The following is a 23,394-nucleotide window of genomic DNA, read 5'->3' as shown; positions in this document are numbered from 1 at the left end:
TCTACTGACCTGGAAATAAAAATATAACTCTTGATCCTAACCAAGAACCAATGAACTTTGAGGTGAAAACCTTGGAAATCCATGTTTTTATTGACAGTGCACAGACTATTCTGAGAGGTATTTGAGTTATGCTTCACATTATTGGGAGTGTTTAGTTACATGAGGACAGAAATCATATAGTGACAGTAAGTATTTTCAGAGGACAAACTGTAAGCAAAAGTGTGGACTCTGAGAAAGAAGCTTATAACTGAGCTGCATATCAATGAGGATACAAGGCCTGTAAAAGGAAGTCAATTGTCTTTAGGCAGAACACATAGGTCCCACTTAAATGTGAAGGAAGGCGGGTACTGCATGGAGTAAATAAAATACAACGTAATAGAAAAATTTCATGGATTATGGTTAGCCTTTGGTTATTTTGGAAAATCATGAGAATATAGTCTTTTATGGCAAGGAAGACTCTGTTTTTCATTTTCTTTTTAAGTTAAGGTTAAGAAAGACATGGGGATGTAAAGGGTAGTGTCTGAGGAATATAACATGCTCAGGGTAGATCCAGGAAGAGAGCCACTGGAGGTCTCACATGGTGAGGGCTATTCAAGTAGATCCAGGATGAAGTAGTGAGGACCTGAAAGAGGCTGAGCACAAAGGATTTGATGCCAGTACAACAGTTTGTAGTCTTTCTGTATGTCAGCCGCCTCATGAAGATCATCACATGTCTGTTCCTTACAGATTTGTCCAAGCCCTTATATCTGTGTTTAGTTCCATGTCCTTGAGCCAAGGGCCGTGCCTCCTGCTTCTGTTTCTCAGAGTCCCAGTGGAGCAGATGGTGAGAAAGTATTTGATGAGTGTGTCTTGCTAATGATGATCTTCCTATAGGACCCTTCTTGCTAGAGAAGATTCTCCTGAACACAGAGATTTATTTCTTGGGATCAAATTACATCTTGAATGAAGAATGGTAGAGGAAAGGAACAAAGAACAACCTGCTAATAACTCTGGAAGGTCAGATTTAAAGAGGTGGCAACCTTTTGATCCCAGTGGACATTGCAGCCACCGCTAACCTTGACTTCCACATCACCATCAGATCTGGTTGTTGTCCTTAGCCACCTGACCTTTAGAAGAGTAGGGAACATTTTTTTCCAAACATGGGTATGATGGGTTGGTTGCTGGAAGTCAGGTGGGGCTGGACCCTGTAATTTTATCTCCAACCTTCTGTTCCTTCTAAGAGCACTTGGTATGACCAAGATGCAGAGAACCCTAATCCTCTCTTGGCAGAGAGACAGCCTCATATTTGCCAAGGATCTCCTACCCAGCAATTCTGCTTTATAAATAGAGGGACCAGTATGCAAGATTGTAGCAAAGGTTACTAAGGGATATCACACAATTACAAAGTGATGGTATTTCAAGGGGCAGGGAAGGCATTCATGGCATTAGATAAAGGCTTCTTGTTCCAAGGAAGACTGGACCATAAGCTAATTTGGCTTCATTCCATATCACTTGTACTTTCATTTAACAGAAGAAAAGCAATGCATGTGGAGACAATGTAGAGACATGTAAATGGGTCCTCTTACTGATACCTAGTATTCAGAACTAGATAACTGGAATTGTATCTGTGTGCATGCACTCATAGGTCTGTACTATTGATGACTATAGTAGCTATGAGTCCCACAGCTTTAAACTCTGCCTTGTGCTTCATAACTTTTCATATTATGAATTCTCTTTTCCAAGGTAGGAGGCATACAACTGACAACTGCAAACCTATATAAATGTAGTACAATCAGCAAGTCAGGTTCTAGCAGTCAGACACTGCATCTAATAAGAGAGGGATTCAGAAATAAACAATGGAAGGAGTTGATCACCCACAACCAATTGATCTCTAAGCAGGTGTAGTGGCAGACATTTCCGTAGCCTTGGGAGTGGCAAGGGTGGGTTTCTGTCATCCAATAAACAATTACAAGACCAACATTGTTGCTGGTTATCCATTTAACATGGTCTGGATTTTTTGTCCTTCAGAAAAGTCTATGAGTTATCTAATATTCTTGAGTCATTTTTCATGTACTTAAACACACGTTTTCAGACTTTCTACCTAAACTAAGTCCATAGTGAGAGCAAACATCAAATGTACTGGTACTGAAATCTGCAGGGTCTTCCACCATCAAAGACAGTTGAAGTATAATTCTGTTTTTCAGGTGTGCTGGTGATATGTGTGTGTGCACGAGTATGTCTGTATGTTTGTGCAAGTGTGTGTGAGTGTGTGTATGTGTGTATATGTGTGTTTATGAGTGTATATGTATGTGAATGTGTGTGTGTGTGTGAGTATGTGTATGTGTAAGAGTGTGTGTATGTGTGTGTGAGTGTGTGTGTTTGAGTATGTATGTATGTATGTGAATGTGTCTTTGTATGTGCTGTGAGTGTGTGTATGAGTGTGTGTATGTGTGTGTGTGAATATGTGTTTATGTGAGTATGTATCTGAATGTGTGTGTGCTGTGTGTTTGTGTGAGTATGCATGTATGTGAGTGTTTGTGTATGAATGTATGTGTGTATTTATGTGAATGTGTATGTATGTGAATGTCTGTGTGAGTGTGTGTATTTATATGAGTGTATATGTATGTGACTGTGTGTATGTGTGTGTATATGTGAGTGTGTGTTTATTTGAATGTGTATGTGAGCGTGTATGTGTGTGCATGTGAGTGAGTGTGTGTGTGTGAGTGTATGTGTGTGTTGTGAGTGTTTTCTCCTGGTCTGTAGCACTTTTCTTGAGCAGAAATTTTTCGTCTTGGTGAGGTCTAGTCATGAAATGGTTCATGCAGGCTACTGCTCTCTGAGTCTCATTAAGCAAACTTTCCCTACTTTTGGTCATAATGATATTCTTTGTTTCCTATTTAACAGAATTCATGCTGTGAGACAATAATGACAGGTAGCATTTGCTGTGACTAGCTATCGCCAGACTATCTTGGTTATAATATTGAATGACTGGCAATCCTGTGAAGACTAATGATATTCCCATTTTTAGATGAGGAACTAGGTACAACCTAATACCTTGCTAAGATCAGATTAGCCATATTAGAATCAAGACTTAAACCTAATTCATGGTTTTGCTGGGTGTGGCATAACCTGTAATTCTAGTATTTAGTGTGCTGAAGCAGGAGGACTATCAGTTTGACAACCTGGGCTACATGAAGAGATCTTGTCTCAAAAAAACAAAAAGCAAAAAGTCAAAAGGGCAGGCAGGTGAGATTGCTCAGTGGATAAAAAGGTGTTTGCTGACAAACATGAAGATTTGAATTGGTCTTTGGGGTGCAAATGCTGGAAGGAGTATAGCAACTCCACAGAGTTGTCTTCTGACCTCTCCATACTGGCTAATGCATGATGGCATTAGCATTCACCTCGCACACATATACAAAAAGGAAATAATGAATAAATAAACAAATTCTAAAATGTCTGTGCCCTGCCCACTTGTTTTCTCTGCTCCTTTCTGCACAAAGATAAAGGCAAAAATGATGCAGGGAGATTCTGGGGCTAGTAAATTCTAAAGAACACTTCAGGTCTGATATTTAAATGTAACCCCGAGTTAAGGTAAAACCCACAGGGGTCACTTCAGCCCCACAAGCCATCTGTGAGAAAGGCCCTCTGTAGTTGTTAAGCTGATGTGAAGCCAGAAGACAGCAGCTTTCCAGGGAGCTCACTTGACCCTTTTGTGCTTCATAGGAATAAACACATGCACAGCTGGTCCCTTGACTGTGTATTACTATCTGTGGAGTTAACCAAATGTAGGTGGAAAATATTCAGAAAAAATTACATGTGTAGTGAACATGGAAGGCTGTTTTTTTATTTGTTTGTTTGTTTGGTTTTTGTTGTTGTTCTCTTAACTTATTCTCTGAATGATACAGGAAAGGAGAGATTGACAGCATTTATGTGATATTAGGTATTATCAATATTATATTATATATTAAGTATACAGTGTAAGCTACTTGTAAATACTAAGCCACTTTCTATAGACAGATGTTGGAGTCCACGAGAGTCTTGGAACCTATGTCCTCTGATGCTGAGGTATAATTAGACAAGAACCACTGTGCCAGAATCAGATGATCACCCTGCTCCTGTATTTGAGTTCTTCTCTGGCAGGCAATATATTTTTCTGCATCTCTGAATGCTTGGTAACTAACTCACCACTGATTAGTTGAAAGGGAACGAACAAGTAGTGGCTTGGTTTTATAGAGCCACCCCCAATGCTTCAGATGCAGAAGGAGCAAGTGGCTTCTTTTAGGATGAAAAGGTTACATTCCTGAACTCGTACCTTGTCAGTAGGGCCCCTTCCTTCAGCATATTACAGGGAGGCTGTCCATCACAGTGGTGAGGAGCACAGCCCTTCAAGTCAAGCACATCCAAGTTCAAATTCCTGCCTCTATCACTTAATGAGTGAGTTGCACAAGGTTACCTAAGATCCCTAAATCTCTCAGGGCTGTTAAAAGGATTAAATTAGAGAACGAATAAACAGAGCTTGAACAATGACAGGCACAGAACAAGTGTTCAATAAAAGGACACCATTGTTGTAGAAACTATCCTATAATTTATTCTTGCCTAAGCAGAGTTAAGTGCCTCCACTTCCCTTAATGCTTAGCATGGAATCTATCTATCTATCTATCTATCTATCTATCTATCTATCTATCATCTATCTATCTATCATCTATCTATCTCTATCTACTATCTATCTATCTATCATCTATCTATCTATCTATCATCTATCTATCTATCTATCTATCTATCTATCTAACATCTATCTATCATCTATCTATTTTTGGAAGTAAGTCTCACTATGTGGTTCAGGCTGATCAGGAACTCTTGAATTTAAACTATCCTTCTGCCTCAGTCACCATAACCAGCGCTGCAAAAATATTATTAGCAATGTTTCTGACTTAGAGACAGTTGTAGATTCCCATTCCGTTCTAGGACGCATCTCAGGACAATTGTGTGTGTTCTTCATCCTGATCCTTTAATGGCAATATTTTGTAAAATGGCAAGATACCGACAGTCACTCAGCCTGGAGGCAGAGTACTTGGATCACCCAAAGCATCTTTTATATTACGCTTTTACATTGCATCCACTTCGCTTCAGTCCAATCTCTGTCTTAATCCTTGATGACTGATCATGTCTTCTCTAAACTGCTTAGCCATCACCTGTTGATAGTCATCCAGAGTTTACAGGCTTGAGTAGTTACAAATAAAGATGCAATTAACATCCATTTACAGTCTTTGTTACCGCCTGCAGACTGAGTAAGCAAGGTCTTCATTTCTTTGGGATGGATATGCAGGCATAGGATTGCTATCAAGGTTGCTCAAAGCATTTTAGCTTTGAAAAACTCAAGAGCTACAGTAGCCTTTACAGCCTCCCAAACAATGTCTGAGTTTCTAGTTTCTCCGTGCCACCAGCATTTCGTGTTGTCATTTTAAAATCATTCCAACTGTTGTGAGGGAGGATTTCATTGGCTTTCAATGTCCATTTTCCGGGTGGTTAGTTATGCTAGCTGTCCTTTTATGCGTCACTTGCCTTCTGTTTATTTTCTTCAAAGAAATATCAATTATGTATTGATCATATTGTTTGCTTTTTATACACAATCCTTTAATGAATGTGTGGTTTAGAGTCTCTCTCTCTCTCTCTCTCTCTCTCTCTCTCTCTCACACACACACACACACACACACACACACACACACACACACACACAGTGAGGCTTGCTTGTCATTTCATTGTTTTATTGTGTTTTTGTTTGTTTTCAAGACAGGGTTTCTTTCAACATGTAGCCCTGGCTATTCTGGAATTTATTCTATACAGCAGTCTGGCCTTGAACTCAGAGATCCCTCTGCCTTTGCCTTCCAAGTGCTAGGATTAAAGATGTGTTCCCCTATACCCGACAATCATTTTATCTTTAAAAAAAATTTACCATGATCTTTTTGTAGACCAAACCTTTCTAAATTTGATGATAACTAATCTATTTTTCCTTTTATGGGCTATGAATTTGGCTTCTTCCCTTTCCCAACACAACCATAAAGTGTTTGGCTTAGAACCTAAACTATTTTTTTAATTTGCTTTTGGTTTTTGAAAGAGGATCTCACTATGTAGCCTTGGCTACCCCAGAACTTGAATAGATCCTCCTGACTTAGCCTCCTGAGTACTGAGATTACAAGTATGCACTACCACATCCAGGTTGAGTAATTTCTTTGTTAAATAAAGATAATGCATTTTTAAAAATACATTTACTTCTTTTGTGTGTCTCTCTATATGTGTGTATGCAGGTAAGTGTACCACAGGACATGTATGCAGATCAGAGGACATCTAGACAGAGTCTGCTCTTCCTTTCCACCAGACATCCAGATCCTGGGAATTGAACCCAGGTCATTAGGCTTGGTGGCAAATGCCTTTAACCACAGAGCAATCTTGCAAGGATCGAATGTTGTGCTTTTACCATTCTCTGGTATCAAGACTCTGGTCTTTTTCATCTGTCCCTCAATATACCCTCTTTCAAGTGAATTTGAGGCCAGCCTGGTCTACATTGTGTGTTCCAGCCCTGCTAAGGCTACACAGTGAGACCCTGTCTCATGATAAAGAAATAAAATAAGAAGATAGTGGTTCTGTATACTTCAAAAGTAACATCCACCAACAAACTTTGAAACATGGGGTTTGTTCTATGTTTAGGATAAATCCACATGGTCAAGTTTCAGATTTTTTTATGCATTCCAGTGTTTGATCCCCATGTCTTTTGTTAATTCCTCAAAAGCTAAGGCTTTTCATTTACACTATGTTCAATATCTGTTGAATGAGGTCAGCTCACTTTGCGTTTGCAAGTGTTCTCCAGGATGGTGAATAACAATGAAGTAGCCATTTATTGAGCACTCATTCTACATTTAAGAGTGAAGACATGACCTGAAAGGGCATGAACTCAAGAGATGCGGGGTGTTAGGGGAAGACGGCGATCACTGCTTCTCCCAGCCTCTCTCCTCTCTGGAATGAGCTCCAGACAACCAAATGGCTGGTAAACCCTTGACACACGCTAGTGTTCTAAGGAACAACAAAAACTTCGGTTTTCTGTTTTCCTGTCCAACAAATGTCTCAGGAAGAGAAGATGTTACAGAATGTTTGTTTCAGCTCTGTAAATTGCCTCTTCCTAACAGTACAGTGGCTCCCTGAATTATGGGTGTTTTATTTTTGACAAGTGCCATGAAAACAGCTTTGCTCATTTAACAAAAATCTAGTTCTTGCAGTTATTTTAAGGGAAACAGTTTTTCTAATATAAGACACTCTAGCATGGCTTAGCAAGAAAATCTAGTCGGGATTTAGGGTGGACCTATGGGCATTAATTGTAATATATTGTGTCTTTAAAGTTATATTAGCACAATCTAGTGAAGGAGCCCGGAAACAATGGTTCCCTCACTATATAGATGGGCACCCAAGTGTCTAGATTGTCATAGGATCCTTGAAGAAATGGTTCACCCAATTCTGCAGCATAACATGTATGTAGGGGCCTGGGATACTTTGTCATACCAAAAAAACAGAATGCTGTCACATACCCCTTTGGTTAAAGGAATCCCAGAGCTACTGTGAAGCTGATAATCACCATGGACAGAATGTTATGAGTCAAGGTAGATCACAGCTATCTAAGATAAATGGGAGAAGTAAGCCTTATTGGTGCATTTTCAAACTAGCATTTGGAACACTGGTAAATGAAGGCAGAGTATCAAACATTTGTCTCTGATTCTTATTTTTATTTCTTATATGAACTGTACCAGTTTCCTAAGAGTCAAATAGGAGGGAATCCTTTTTTTATAGGCCTTTGAGAGCAATGGATAAGGAGCTAACAGAAGAATCAGAATGGAACCTTTGCTGAATTAACATTCTTACACAAAGACCACAAAGCATCACAAGAAAACAGACATGGTCCATCTAAAAAAGATAACAACAGAAATAGAAGAATAAGAACAAATAAAAATATATAGATTAAATGAGATTTAAGCAGCATATAAATTGTATTTAGAACACATACACACATACATACACACACACACACACACACACACACATACACACGAGCACGCGCTTGCATGCGTATGTGAGTGTGTGTGTGTCTGCATGTGTTTATCTGTACCATATGTATACAGGTTCCATCAGAGGCCAAAAGAGGGTGTCATATCCCCTGTATTGGACTTCTGGTATGAGCTGCCTGGTCTAAATGTGGGGAGCTGAGTCAAGGTCCTCTACAAGACCAGTAAACACTCTTTAACAGTGGTCCTTCCCTTCATTCCCCCATTTTATGCCTTAATTCAAGAAAACTAACTGAAAAAAAAAAACCAATAACTGCTCTCCCCAAAGAATAACAATGTGCCCATCAATAGGACATTTGATGATGTTAAGAAATTATTTGTAATATTTTGCTATGACATTGTACATGTAGTTATATATGATACATAGAGACATCCTAAAGGAATGAATGGTTTACGGATGAAACAAAATTGGCCATGAGTTGATAAATGTTGAAATCCAGCAGTGAAGATATGTGAGTTTGTTACATTTTTCTTACGTATAGCTTACTAAAATACTTAAAAAGAGTATGACTTTCTCATGGTTAGTATTCTAAGTAGGAAAATAAATATATAAATAGCATTAATAATAAAAAAAAATTGCTATAGTATATACACTGAAAATATTTGGAAAAATTGAGGAGGGAAAAAGTGTGAGGTTAGGGGTAGGAACTCCCCAGTTTTATACCTGATCACTTCCATATGTTAAATATATCAAAACATTAAAACCAATAAATACATACTTAATATTTTATGAATATCTTTATTTTATTACTTTATATGTATGAGTGTTTTGCATATGTGTATGTATGTGCATCATGTGTGTGGCTGGTTCCTGTAGAAGTCAGAAGAGAGTATTGGGCCTTCTGGAACTAGAGTTATAGGTGGTTCTAAGTCAGTTTGTGGATGCTGGAAAGTAAACCTAGGTCCTCTACAAGAGCAGTAAGTGCTCTTAACCACTGGGCCACCTCTCCAACCAGTCCTATAAATGAATTTACAAATGTGTTCTCACTGGGTACTCTAGTTTGCACTTTTGCAGATAAGGTCACTGAAGCTCAGAAAAGAAAAATGACTAAATGACAGTTCCTTGTGCCAAGTACTTCATGCACTGTATTGCATTTAATCTCTATAATAATCTCATTAGAAAAGGAATTATCTCAATTTGCAGATGAAAGATGTCAGTTCATAGAAACTAAATAACCAGCTAAGTAGTTCACACAGCTGGTTGGAAAAACTGAGATTTGAACACTGTATTTTCTTCTTCTTCCCAGGGCCTTCCATAATAACCCATCTTGGCAGAGAAGAATGGTTGTAAGAACTATACTGTCAGGGCATCTTTGCTTGGGCAGCATGGCCATTAGCTGCATCTGAGAAATGGGGTTAGGTCCACCCAAAAGTTCTAAACAGTGTCTATCCCAGATTTCTTTCCCTGTACAAAACAGCCATCTGGAAATAAAACCAAGATATTTTAAATGAAGAAGAGACATTGAAAAGAATGTTTGGATGCCCAGAGGCTGATGTTTAATTAGTTTAAAGACTCTAGGGAGAAAGCAGTACACCCAAGACAAAGAAGGTATGTTCACAAATGAGGCTCCAGGAACAACCTGTGACCAAAGCAAGTACAGGGCATAGGGGTACTCTCCACAATCTGCACAGAACATGGTATCTTGGGGAAAAAACCTGGGTATCCTGGTACAAAACATTAGAAATTTAGCTAGAGGGGAGAAGGGTGTCTTAATGAGGTTGCAACTGTTATTTGCACCTATGACAATCCTAAAGAGCTCCAGGGACCAGGGTGGGGGTAGGGGGTCTGGAAGCACTGGGTTTCCTTGGGGCTGTTAAACATGCAGCTCCAGACAGAGTGACCTGTTTAAGTTAGTGTGTCTAAGGACAACCAAAGATTTCACTGCTCTCCCCATAGTGTTCACATACAATTTGCCCCATGCTTACAGCTCACTTGTATTCAGAAACTTAGAAAAACTTTGGGATAGTCTACTGCAGCAGGAGAAAGAGGTGGAAAGTAGGAATGGGATCCTAAGGTTTTAATTTTAGAAAAAGATTAATTTTAAATTGTGTGCACCTTTCTCTCTCTCTCTCTCTCTCTCTCTCTCTCTCTCTCTCTCTGTATGTGTGTGAGTGTGTGTGTGAGTGTGTGTGTGTGTGTGTGTGCAAGTGCCCATGGAGGCCAGAAGAGGGTGACATATTTCCTTGAGCTGATTGTTGTATGCTGCCCAACCTGGGTGCTGGGAACTAAACTCTGGCTCTCTGAAGAAACCACAAGCACGCTCAACTGCTGACCCATCTCTCCAGCATTCTGAAGAAGAGATGTACAAACTTAGGACCAACTAGATGTTCCTATTATCAAACAGGTTTCCAGGTCTCAAAGGTCTCCATAGTTCACAGATGGAGAACAGTGTTCTGGGAGTAAATGTCTGGGTCTCAGGATTTTGGGATCTATAAGTTGTTGCCTTTGATCTCTTTTGAGTCTTGGTTTAGCCTTATTTCCAGGTTCATGCTGCTTTCTGGTTCCCTTTGTCCTTTGGTGGATCTCAGGTTGATCTCCACTGCTGATTAAATGAAGAACATAAATTCTCCATGCCGAAGATCACAGATCTAACAGAAGCATGGCTCAGACTTGGCCCAGAGCTTGCAGGTACAGAATTTTTCAATCAAACTAGCTACTGCATATTAAAAGAAACAGCCCATGCTGAGAATATTTTAAGCATGTGTTAACCTTGATATCCTTAGGGAATTGGTTCCAGGACTATCCATCTTCTATGGATACCAAAACCTAAGGATGCTGATGTTCCTTATGAAAATGGTATACACACTACACACACATTCTCCTATACACTTTAAGTCACCCTAGATATGAATATCAAATACATGTAAATTTACATCATATAATTATATACTGTATTGTTTATGAAATGACAATGAAATATGTCTACGCATGTTCAAGATAAACAAAATTATTTTTCTGAATAGTTTTTTTTATTTTTGAGGTAGTCTTTCTGTAATCCAAGTTGGCCTTGAACTCATGACAGTCCTGCTGCTTCAGCTTCTGAACTATTGAGCTATATGACTATGCTCAACCAAAGTCCCTTTTCTTGCCTTTCTCTCTTTCTTATTTCCTTCCTTCCTTCCTCTCTCCCTCCCTCCCTTCCTTCCTTCCTTCATCCTTCCCTTCCTTTCTTCTGTTCTTCTTACAACAGTGGAAACCTAGTGCTTCACACATGCTGGGCAAACCCTTCACCACTGAGTTACAGCCTGAATCATTTTGATATACAATTGGCTGGATACATAATACAAGGAAACAGCCGAGTATATTAATTTTGGCACTTGCAACAACAATCACTGAATAAGTAACAGTGCCAAGATCTGAAGACATATTTCAGATTTCCATGACACTCCACAGTGCTGGCCCTCCTGCAGCCAGTTGTTTCTTCCTGTTGTATCTGATGGTGAGCACTCCCAGGAGAAGACTGTAACACAAGCCATGTAGGCAACTTGCCCACTCCTTTCATGAGACTGGTTGCTTTCTTTACAGAAGTCCTTGACAGTGCCTGCTTTGAAAAGTGGAGTGCTGTGCCCTGTCTGTAGGATGCTCCCTCTAAATAGCTTTAAAATATCATGGGTTTCTGGAAATGTAGGCTCCACAATGATGTCTGAGCACAGAGTCAGGTCAGGGGTTAGAACTAAGTACCCATTATAAGGAAGCAAACACAAAGTTTATAAGTGGAAATGATCCTGGGGCACCTGAAACTAAAGTTATTGGTTCTAGAGTTTTGTAGAGACCAAGGAGTTCAGCATACTCAAAAAACATCAGCGTTTTAAGTGAGTTCTGCCATTTAATGTGTCTCTCTGATCCAAGCGTGTACCCTTTTTTTTTTTGTACTTTCAAGTTCTATGAAAAGCCTTAATAAGAGAAGCACTCCATGCATGTTAACCTGAGAGAATGCCCAGAGACGAAACTATCAAATCAGAGATGGTACTAATGGTAGTACTGCCTTTTAGGAGGCTTGTCTTACAAAAGGCTTGCAAAGTGCAAGGCTATTTTCACCTGGTAAACCCAGACTCCAAGGTTATCCCAGAGGCCACAAGCAGATCTCCATCCTTTCAGAACCCCTCACGGAAGCAGCTTCCCTCTTTGGACTCAGCCTCCCTGGCTTCTATCATAGGCCTTTGGGGAGAGGTTGACATTAACTAACAAAGGCTTCCTTTGAAAAGCCCAGGAATCCAGAAAGCAAAGCACAGACTGGACTTTTGGTCTGCCTGCTTGGCTGTGGTGTAAAGGCTTCAGAGGAAGAGGAGTGGCCAGGCAGGGTGGCTAACAGTGGCCACAGTCAGTCGCCAGCTACAGAGGAGCCAAATCCAACTGACAGGTTGGGCCTCTCCCATTGGTTATCCCTGGGACTAGACAAAAGAAGAATAGAAAGCAGGAAAAGGGTGGGGCCCCAAATAAAAATTAATTAACACTATCTATTTTTCTTTCCTTTTGAAAAGATAATCTCTTAGTCCTAAGCACTGTGTGGCCTTTGGTGACAGGGAGGGTCAGGAGGAATCCACCCCGTTCAAAGTTGCACCTATTAGATTTCCATTTCTCAATGGCTCTTTGTGTGGCAACTGTCAAGTGAAACGGCTCTCTGACAACAATGCTGAAGAAACCAGGGCCCAGGTTTAATAATCTATCTCCAGAAAAGCTTTGCTATGCATTGACTGGGGACTGCGGAGGTAGAGAGGCATCTGGATTGGTATTTCCAAGGAAAGATGAAGGACTGTAGTTTCTCAACTGTATCCAAATATGTCCTTATTTAAGAATCCTTTACATCCCATTGTCTTTCATCCTATTTAAGGATCAGGAAATCAGAGGTCTGAGGGTTTTGAGGTCCTTCAGACCTCTTCTTTTATACAATGAATGTGAGTGTGTCTGCTCTTCTGATACCCAACATCTGGAACTGGGAGAAAGGGAAGGAACTGAATAATAGGAAGAAAACATGAGCTACTAGAAGCCAACTGGAAACTAGGAAGCTACTCTTGGTATTTATTATCCCAGTATCAGCTCTGTCATCAACTCAGTTGTTCAAGTCTGACATTTGGGAGAACTTCAGACTCCTCTCCCTCATCCTATTTATTGCCACAGACACTGTCCTGCCTGGGTTACATCACTGTTCTAAACGGATCTTCTCTATTGTTGTTCTTCAATTACATTTTCAAACCATATGATAACTGTCTTCATCAGACACAACCCAATCGTTTATTCTCCCCTACTTCAATGGATCCCTATTGCTTTTAGAGTAAATTCTAAATACGAAATTAAAAACTCTCCATGATCAATAAAGCCCATATTTCCACAGGAACATTTCCTCTAGTCCTTGAAATTTATACTGAGCTCAAAGGATACATTCTCATTTATCTCCCAGATTTGACACATTTTCTAGAATACCTTCTTTACTTGGGCTAACTCTTACCTTATTGGCATTAGTTGTTGCAGAGAATAAAAAATACAACAGAAGCAAGTGAAAAGATACATGATTTATTTTGGCTCATGTTCTAAAGGGACTGAGTCCACCATGAAGGGAACATGTGGTGTGGTACCAACTTGGTGGCAGGAAATTGCTGGAAGGAGAGAGAGAAAGAGGGGAGATGGGAGAAGGGTCAGGGTCAGCAATTTGTAACTCTCAAGTCCTGTCCCTTTGTGATTTACTTCTTCCAGGTGAGTCTCACCTCAGAAAGCTTCTACAGTCTCTTGAAACAGCACCACCAACGACTCATGCATGCTCAAACGCATGTCCCTAAAGGAGACATTTCATATTCAATTCAATGTTCCACCCCAAGCTCTCATAGGCTCCTGGCCATCTCACAATGGAAAATTTGCTCAGTGCAATTTCCAAATTCTCCATAGTCTTAACAGTTCTAACACATTCAAAAGTCTAAAGTCTCTCTGACACTCAAGAAAAACTGCTATCTGTGAGACCCTATAAAATAAAAAAGTAAGCTGTATGTTTTCAGCACATAGTGGCACAGAGTAAGTAGTCTCATTCCAGAAGGGAGGAATGAGAGACACAAGGAACTACTGAAACCCAGCAGCAGACACCCAAGCTCCATGTCCCAATTCTGAAGCTCCTGATGATATCATTAGGGTCCAATGGGCTTGGGTAGCTATCTCTACTACTCTAGCTTTGCCACCTGCAGCATGTGTTGGTACTTTTAGGCAGGTTCCACTCAGTGCCCATGGGTTTTCTCAACAGATAGTCCACATTCCTGGCATCCCTGACATCTTAGTTTTCCATTTCAGCTCAGGTTTTACCTTCAAGCCTTCAAACATGGACATATCAGGTCCTCTCTGCAGGACCTTCCACATTATACATCATCTGGTCACAATGAATCCTTTTTATGGAATAATGGTATAAGCCTCCAAGACCCCATAACTTTTGCTTTCTGAATGCTTTCAAAATCAGTACCACATGAACATCAAGTTCTACTGCTAGCTTGAAATGTAGCCTGGCCCCCATTTAATACCAAAGCCTCAGATTGTATAGATGGCTAAATGTGGGGAAATATTTCCCTGGGATGCCCTGTAGCAGCATGGCACCATTGCTGTGGTACTCTTTCTGTCTAGACACTTTTTTTTTCAGGCACAATTTTGTTTAAATGAAAGTTCTTCCAAATGAATTCGTGATGTTGCACACCAGTGGTTTTGATGGTGGGTCTTGCCTTTTCCTGTTACTGCAGTGCAAAATGCAAAGTGTGAATCTTTTCTTCAAGGGAGAAAATGTCTTTAACAATTACAGTGATTTTGTCCATACCCAGCCTGTCCACAACTTTACATGTATGCATACTACCTTCCTCACAAAATACACACTTTTGCATCTTTCTACTCTGTTTTGTGGATTTTCACCCTGGATAAAGCCTGGATGCTGTGCTGCCTTGAAATTTCTTCTGCCAAATAAATTCGTTACTTTTAAACTCAGCCTCATGCAAGCATCAAGACACAGGTGGGACGCAGCTAAGTGATTCACCAAAACGTAACACAGATAGTCTCTAGTCCAATTCCTCCTTTCTCTCGGAAACTTCCAGAGCAATATCTTGCTTCCTGCGTTTCTATCATCAGCTGAGATGGCTCATTAAGTTGCCCATGGTGTTCTCAGTGTTCTCTTGTCTACAGCGCCAACTCTTCTACATTTCTCCTGCAAACCACTTTCGAACACATGGACACTTACACACACATGCCAGGCTGATCACAGTCACAATCCCACTCTTTAGTATCAATTTCCAAGCCAAGGATGAGTAAGATTCTGCACAGAGCCTTACCAACCTAAGACAGAAGTACATTGCTTTGGAAATGCATATTGCATGATGGGTGAGGAAGACATTCTTGTCAGAATGGCTTAAGACAGGCTCAGTCTTGTTAATTAAATAAAAAAATGGGGAGAGGCGGAGAGCCTTGGGGCTACTTGGCAAGAATCTGACATGGGCCAAGGTCAAGGAAGTGGGCTTCAGGTAGGAATCTGACACTAGGCTGGAACAAAGAAGTAATTTCAGGTAGGAACCTAAATCTTGGGCTAGAACAAAAAAAAAAAAGTAATTTCAGTCAGGAATCTAAATTTTAGGCTAGAACAAGGAAGTAGGTTTCAGACATGAAAATGACTTTGGGCCAGGACAGGGAAGACAGCTCAGATATTTTGATCATCCTGATAAGCCCTTAGAAACAGTGATCATGGGAGTGTTCATTCAATTGTATTTAATGCCTTGCTTGTTCTTTGACTATTTGTGTTTATTGTCTTGCTTGTTCCTTGGCTGTTTGCATCTTTTGTATTGCTAGACCCTCAACCTAGAACTGACCTTAATACATGCATGTAATTAAAATGGTATAAGAGCAAAAAGGAGGAGGGGGATGGGATAGGGTGTTCTGGGAGGGGAAATGGAGAAAGAGGATGACACCTGAAATGTAAATAAATAAAATATCTAATAAAAAAGAACTGAATACTCATGTGTGTATATGCATATGCATATGTATATGTATGCACATGTGCAATAGAAAACAAAGCTGCTATGGACATAGTTGAACAAGTGCCTTTGTGAGATGTTAGAGCATCTTTTGGTTATATGCCCAGGAGTGGTATAGCTGGGTCTTGAGGTAAAATTATTCCCAGGTTTTGGAGAAGCCACCAAATTGATTTCCAACATGGTTGTACAAGTCTACACTCCCACCAGCAATAAAGAAGTGTTCCCCTTGCTCCACATCCATGCCAGAATGTGCTTTCTCTTGAGTTTTTGATCTTATTCATTCTGATGGGTATAAGATGGAACCTCAGAGTTGTTTTGATTTACATTTCCCTGATGACTAAGGGACATTTGAACATTTCTTTAAGTGCTCCTTATCCATTTGAGATTCCTCTGTTGAGACTTCTCTGTTTAGCTCTGTACTCCATTTTTAATTGGGTTATTGTATTATTGGTGTCTAACTTCCTGAGTTATTTGTAAATTTTGGATTCTAGCCCTTTATTGGTTGTAGGGTTAATGAAGATCTTCTTCCAATCTGTAGTTTGCTGTTTTGTCCTATTGACAGTGTCTTTTGCCTTACAGAAGCTTTTCAGTTTCATGAGGTTGCTTTTATCAATTGTTGATCTTAGAGCCTGAGCCATTGGTGTTCTGTTCAGGAAATTTATCTCCTGTTCCAATGTGTTCAAAGGTATTTTCTACTTTCTCTTCTATGAGATTTAGTATATCCAGTTTTATGTTGAGGTTCTTGACCTACTTGGAATTGAGTTTTGTGCAGAATGATAAATATGGATCTGTTTTCATTCTTCTACATGTAGACATCCAGTTAGACTAGCACCAAATGTTAAAGATGACTTCCTTTTTCCATTGTATAGACAATCAGTATTTTACTCTCCAAAATTATTAAACCTAAACTCCTAATAATTGAAGCCAATTCTTCTCTTATTTGTAAAACTATAAGTTATAAAAACAAAGAGTTCCATTTTCTAGTTCAAGCCTAAAGCTAATTTGTGGAAAAGAGTAGACAGGATGGATGGAAAATTAACCATAATGGCAAAGGCAGGTCAACATGCATGCACTTCTTGTCACTGGCCATAAGTTGGGGTTGGATAGAGATGGAGGAGGGGGAGACCAACTGGGTGTGCTTTTAAGGTGGCAGAGCTTAAGCATAAGAGTTAAAAAAAAAAAAAAAACTGAGGAAACTGAACCTGAGAGAGATTCATGAACCTACAACTAAGCAGTAACTAAGTAAACAGAGCACAGATGTGAGCTGTCAACCTCAGGAATCTTCTAGTCAAATATCTTCTTACAACATATAAAGACAACGAGGCTTTGAGAGGGAAAGTGACTTGCCCAGGGACTCCAGGATAGAACCACTAAAATCCAGTGTAGATCCACTAAAGTCCACTCAGACCTTCTTGCTATCAGAACCAGAGAGAAGGGTGAAATCTGCTGAATGCCTACAAGGTTTTAAAAGAGTGTTTACACCCTTGTCACTTCATTGGTAATGCATGGAAGATATTGACAAAATATCTCAGGGAGTGTGGATGCTTGGGCAATACAAATCTTCCAACTGGGGAATCCCAACAATTATTTCCTTATTAATTTAGGAGGTGAGGACATGATTAGTATAAGCTCAAAGGATCATGACAAAAATAAAAGTGTAATTATTATAATGATGATGATGGTGATTTATTAATCTGAAGATTTTATGGAAACATCACTCCACCCTCAAATAGCTTACTTGTTACAATAGTACATAAGTCCACGATGAATGTGGGGATGGGAAGAAGAAGGATAGCAGGCACATGATGTCAGAAGGGAGAAAACTAGATGAAGAAATGAATGCTGATGTGCAAGTGACAAAAGGTTGAAGACAATATGATGGATAAAACATGGAATGGAGTCAGATTGCTCACATTCAAGGCTAGAGAGATGACCCAATTGAAAAAAAAAAAAAAAGCTCGCTTCTCAAGTGTGAAGACCTGAGTTCAGATCTCTAGCATCACCATAAAAAGCAAGGCATACCTGTAATCCCAGCACTGGGGAGGCAGAGATGGGAGTTTCCTAGGACTCCCTGGCCAGTCAGTCTAGTTGAATTAGTAAGTTTCAAGTTCTTTAGGATGCCCTGTCTTAAAAGAGAAGGTAGAGAAGGTAGAGGGAGATATCCATATCAACCTGACACCTACACACATTCTCTCTCTCTCTCTCTCTCTCTCTCTCTCTCTCTCTCTCTGTGTGTGTCTCACGCACACGCACACACATTCAGCAGGAGATCAAACTCTGGGCCTTGTGCAAGTGATACAAGCACTCTATAAACTAAAATACATCCTCAACTGATTTTTCAGTTAAATCTTGTTACTCCACCCATTCCTCAATATTTACTTGTGTTCTACTATGTATCACATACTGCATTATGACTTGAGGTTTAACAATTAAGTGAAGTAGACATGACCTTTGGAACTTCTTTATAGAGTTTCTTGATAATGGTTAATGTACATATTAAAAAATTATGTAATTAATGAATTAATTGCATAGTGAGTCAGTTGAGGGTTATTGAGAAAAGTACTTGACAATATACTATCATACCACGAACATCCTTCTAAACACACATTTGAGTTTATAGAGAAAAAAAATACTGAAATTCCCAGGTCCTCCATACAAAGAAGAACCAAGAGCAAATCTGGAAAAGGCAAATTTATACTACTTGGGACACAGTATGGGAGTAGGTTACAAAAGGGAGAAAGAACATGGGCTTTCATGTTAGTAACCATAGCTTATACTGAAATACTCACAGTGAATTTACCACTTGACGCAACTATATCACTCCTTGGCACATGCCCAAAGAACTCAACATCTTATTCCAAAGGTGTTATTTACCATGTTCTTTGTCACCCTATTCACAATGGCCAGGAAATGAAAACAACCTAAATGTTCCTCAGCTGATGAATGGCTAATGAAATTGTGGAACATCTACACAGTGGAATACTATTCAGCTGCAAAGAAAAACAAAATCATGAAATTTTCAGGTAAAAGGACAGATCTAGAAAAGACTATACTGAGGGAGGCAAATCAGACCCATAGAGACAAGGGCCACGTGTTCTGTCTCACCTGCAGTTTCTAGCTACAAATCCTCAGATGAAGTGGTAAGTTGAGTAACTGAGAGAGGTCTCCACTTGTGGAGGAGGAAAGAGAAGGGAGGGAAGTCAAAACAAAAGGAGAACGGGGTGGGGCAAGAGAGAGATAGCGCCAAGTTTGCTTGATAAAGCCTCAAGGAATCATCTTATTTTATACTTACTTGAAACTAAACATAATGTATGTAAAGATATTATATAAATGTATATCTCAATACATATCTATATATCTTGAAGGAAGTCAAGCCACTTCGACTGACAATGCTCCCCACAAGAACCATACAGTCACAAATCCCCAGTAGCAGGCATGAGAAACCTCTTAGAATGGTTGGTCAGGTCAGCCGGGCGGTGGTGGCGCACACCTTTAATCCCAGCACTTGGGAGGCAGAGGCAGGCAGATTTCTGAGTTCGAGAGTTCGAGGCTAGCCTGGTCTACAGAGTGAGTTCCAGGACAGCCAGGGCTACACAGAGAAACCCTGTCTCAAAAAACAAAAAAACAAAAAACAAAACAAAACAAAACAAAAAAGAATGGCTGGTTGGTCAGGGTGGTCCAACCAACTCCCCAAATAATATAGACTTCATATATAGCCCATGGTTACCTCACTGGGTGTTGAGGAATTGAGGTGTGGCGGGGAAGGGGGTTCTACTGCTGAAGACACTGCATGCTTAATACACAAGATGATTCTCATAGATCTGACTCGAAAGCCTCTTGCCTGGAGTCTAGCTTCCATGGTTCCTGAAAATACTACACAAGCTGCCAAGGGAAGGAAGCAATTAAATAGTCTTATCCAACTTCGACACTTATGAACCACAATTACCAGCATAGCAAGATATCCATCCATAAAGGAGCAGTAAGTGGCACTCACATCTCAGTGGTGGCCAACCGCTGTCTAATTAGACTTATGCCCCACACAACGAAGGGAGATCACGCCTGGCATTGGAAACATAGCCAGCTTCCTGAGCCTAGAGAGGTCATGGACTTTAAAAAAAAAATCTGCCACTGACGCTTTGCTAGACAAGAATAATTCTTATCTTATACACACACGTAAATGCAGCTATTATTCCTCATCAAACAAGCTTTTCTTTAAAGTTATAAAATTAAGCTGGGCAGAAGAAAAAGTAAAACTAGATGATAACAAATCATTTTAAATATTTCAAACATCAGATAAAATGTTTCATAGGGTACAAATGACCAGAGACAGTGAGGGCATAATCAGCCTAGTTAAAGAGTATGACAACAGTTCCAGAAAATTGTTTCATTGGTTAGAATGTCTCCTAATGTAATATCTTTACTTTAGGCCATGGTGTGTTCTTGGTTGCTTTAACTAGAGGTATACTACCTCTCTATATGTAAGTAAAGTCAGATGTAAGCAAAGTAAATGTATGTTCCATGTAAGTAAGTCAGATGCACTGAATGTGTGTGTGTGGGGGGGTATCAGATGTACTGAGGCTTCGAAGATGGCTCAGTTAATAAAGTGCTCCTTTTGTAAGCATGAGGACCTGCATTTGGATTCCCAGCACCCAGTTTAAAAAACAAACAACAACTAGGCATAGCAGGCAGTGACATGTGCCTTGTAATCCTATATCTAGAGAAGCAAAGATGGAAGAATCCCTGGGGCTTGCTGGCCACACAAACTGGTATATTTGAGGTTCAATAAGAAACTTTGTTTTAAGATCTAAGGTGTAGGGACTGGCTCAGTGGTTCAGAGGATTTGCTCCTTTGATAGAAGATCCAACAACCACATGCCATCTCACAATTGCTGGAACTCCAGTTCCAGGAGATCCAACACCCTCGCTAGGCTTCCTTGGGCCCCAGCAAACATGTAGTACATATACATATGCATAGGCACACATATGCCTGTAAAATAGAAATGTCTTAAGAAAAAAAAAAACTAGTGTAGAGAATTATTGAGGAAGACACCTAATATCAACAATCTCTATCCTCTACATGTGTATAGAGACACATGCGCATGAGCAAACACACATATACACACCGACATCATGGTACTAATAATATTGATATGGTTTAAGAACTTCTTCCTCAATGACTTCAATAACTACTTATCTCTACTGGAAAATGGTCTCCTGCTAACTCAGCCCCAAGTTGCCTAGATTCTAGGAATAGTCCTTTTAAGTGCCATGGGACACAAAACAACATTTGGTCTCTGTATGCTTAAAAATAATGATTGTCAAACAGGGAGAATTGTAAACTGAAGATCCCAGGGACAAAAAGCCATACTTACACTGAAGAACCTACAGATTTCTAGACTGATTAGAACTTAGTAGTTGTGGAGTGCTGCATGTTGCAGATCCAGAGCCAAATGGTCTTGCGATATCTTGGGTCCACTTACTAGCCATGTACTGCCCAGCTTTGTGTCTGGTCTGACTAACATTCTTTTGACCATTAGGTTAAATGAATGTTTTCTTAGCAGATCACTAGTTTCCAATAACTCTAAAGCTAAGAATATCATTGACTGGCATCAGGAACCTTTAGAAGAGAGTTCTCTGTTTTACTGCAGCCAATCTAACTGACATTCCCACTGATGTATTTGGAAAATGCCTTGATTTATAACTTACTTTGATCTACAAGAAGTTCATGAAACCACTTCCACATCAGAGCATATTATTCAGGAACCCAAATTTATATCCTCTAGTCACAGTAACTCATATGGTCCCAGAATAAATTCTCTCTTCCCCCTGAAATAAAAACCCCACAGACTTACGATGGCCAGGCGGTTTTGAATCTATATGACTTTTGGGGCAATTAACCAAAGGAGGTATTTCTAGGTTGATACATTTTACAAAAGCAATGCATAGATCTCCTGGAAGGACAGGGGCTCTTCCATCCACACCTATAAATGTACATGTAATCTAGATTTATAGGCATAAATTACTGCTGAAGACAAGCTCGTAATCCAACATTGTAAACCAAAGAGGGGAAAACAAGTAATAAGAGAGAAAACAAGCATCCCTAAGTGAGGATAGAATTAGATGACTCCTAACTTTAGTAGCACATTCTATGAAACTGCTATCATATTTGAGATGATTAGAGAACAAAAATCAGGACTGAAAATCACAAGACAAACAGGATACTCTCTTAAAAAAAAAAAGATAAGCTATGCTTTGGAAGTAATAAATACTATCACTTAGAGTTATTTTTATTAAGTTTTTCCATACAGTATATTTTGATTATATTCTTTCTCTTCCATAATTCCTCCCAGCTCCTCCTCCTCATACAACTTCATGTTCTTTCCTCGCTCTTAAAGAAAAACAAACCAAACCAAACAACAACAAAAAAGCTGAGCATGAGGCCTCTCCTGGGTGTGGCTGATACACTCAGTGTCACTCCACTGAAGGAAACGAATTTTTCTTTTCCAGCAGATGTCCATTGCAATAACTTCTTGGGTAGGAGCAGGACTTTGTACCCAGTTCCTCTTCTCTGTGCTAGGAATTTATCTGACATAAAGATGTATAGGTCGGGTACAGGCTGTCACACTCTTCTGCCATCACTTTGATTTAAATGAGCCATGTGCTTTAGAAGTTATTTTGAGAAAGAACTAGTTTTCTGGAACTGAGTGAAAGTAAATCAAAGAGAACGAAGTTCATGGGGAAAGAGAAATAAAACCTAGATGAGGCTAATAGACATACACACTAGTCAGAGAATGCCAAGTATTATGGGTTATAGACTAAAATAACAGAGAAATTAGGGAGGAGGTAATAATCTAATAAAGTGTTATAGAAAAAAAAGATATGAATATAGACACAACACATAGAAAAATAAAAAAGGATAAATAAAGAAGGCATGATAGCCCAGAACTCCACAGGAATGTAAGTTTTAGGACAACCGTGACCACATTGTAAGACCCTGTCTAAAAACACATGCTCAGGCAAAACTAAAGAATATAAAAGAAAACACCAAAAACTTTAAAACAACGAGAGAAAGATAACATGTTAGTATCCTTTGGTTTCTGTTGTGATAAACACCATGAACAAAAGCAAGCTGGGGAGACAGGGCTCATTTCATCTTCTAGGCTAACTACAGTCAAGGGGAGTCAACTCAAGAGCTCAAGGCAGGAGCTTGAAGCAAAAACATGGAGGGATGCTGCTAATTGGCTTACTATCCCTGGCTTGCTAACCTACCACCTTTCGTATACAGCCCAGGCTCACCCAATTATGGATAAAACTGCTCACAG

Source organism: Grammomys surdaster, unplaced genomic scaffold (assembly GCF_004785775.1).
Source record: "Grammomys surdaster isolate TR1022 unplaced genomic scaffold, NIH_TR_1.0 266, whole genome shotgun sequence".
Taxonomy (NCBI): domain Eukaryota; kingdom Metazoa; phylum Chordata; class Mammalia; order Rodentia; family Muridae; genus Grammomys; species Grammomys surdaster.
Note: the sequence above shows the minus strand (reverse complement) of the source record.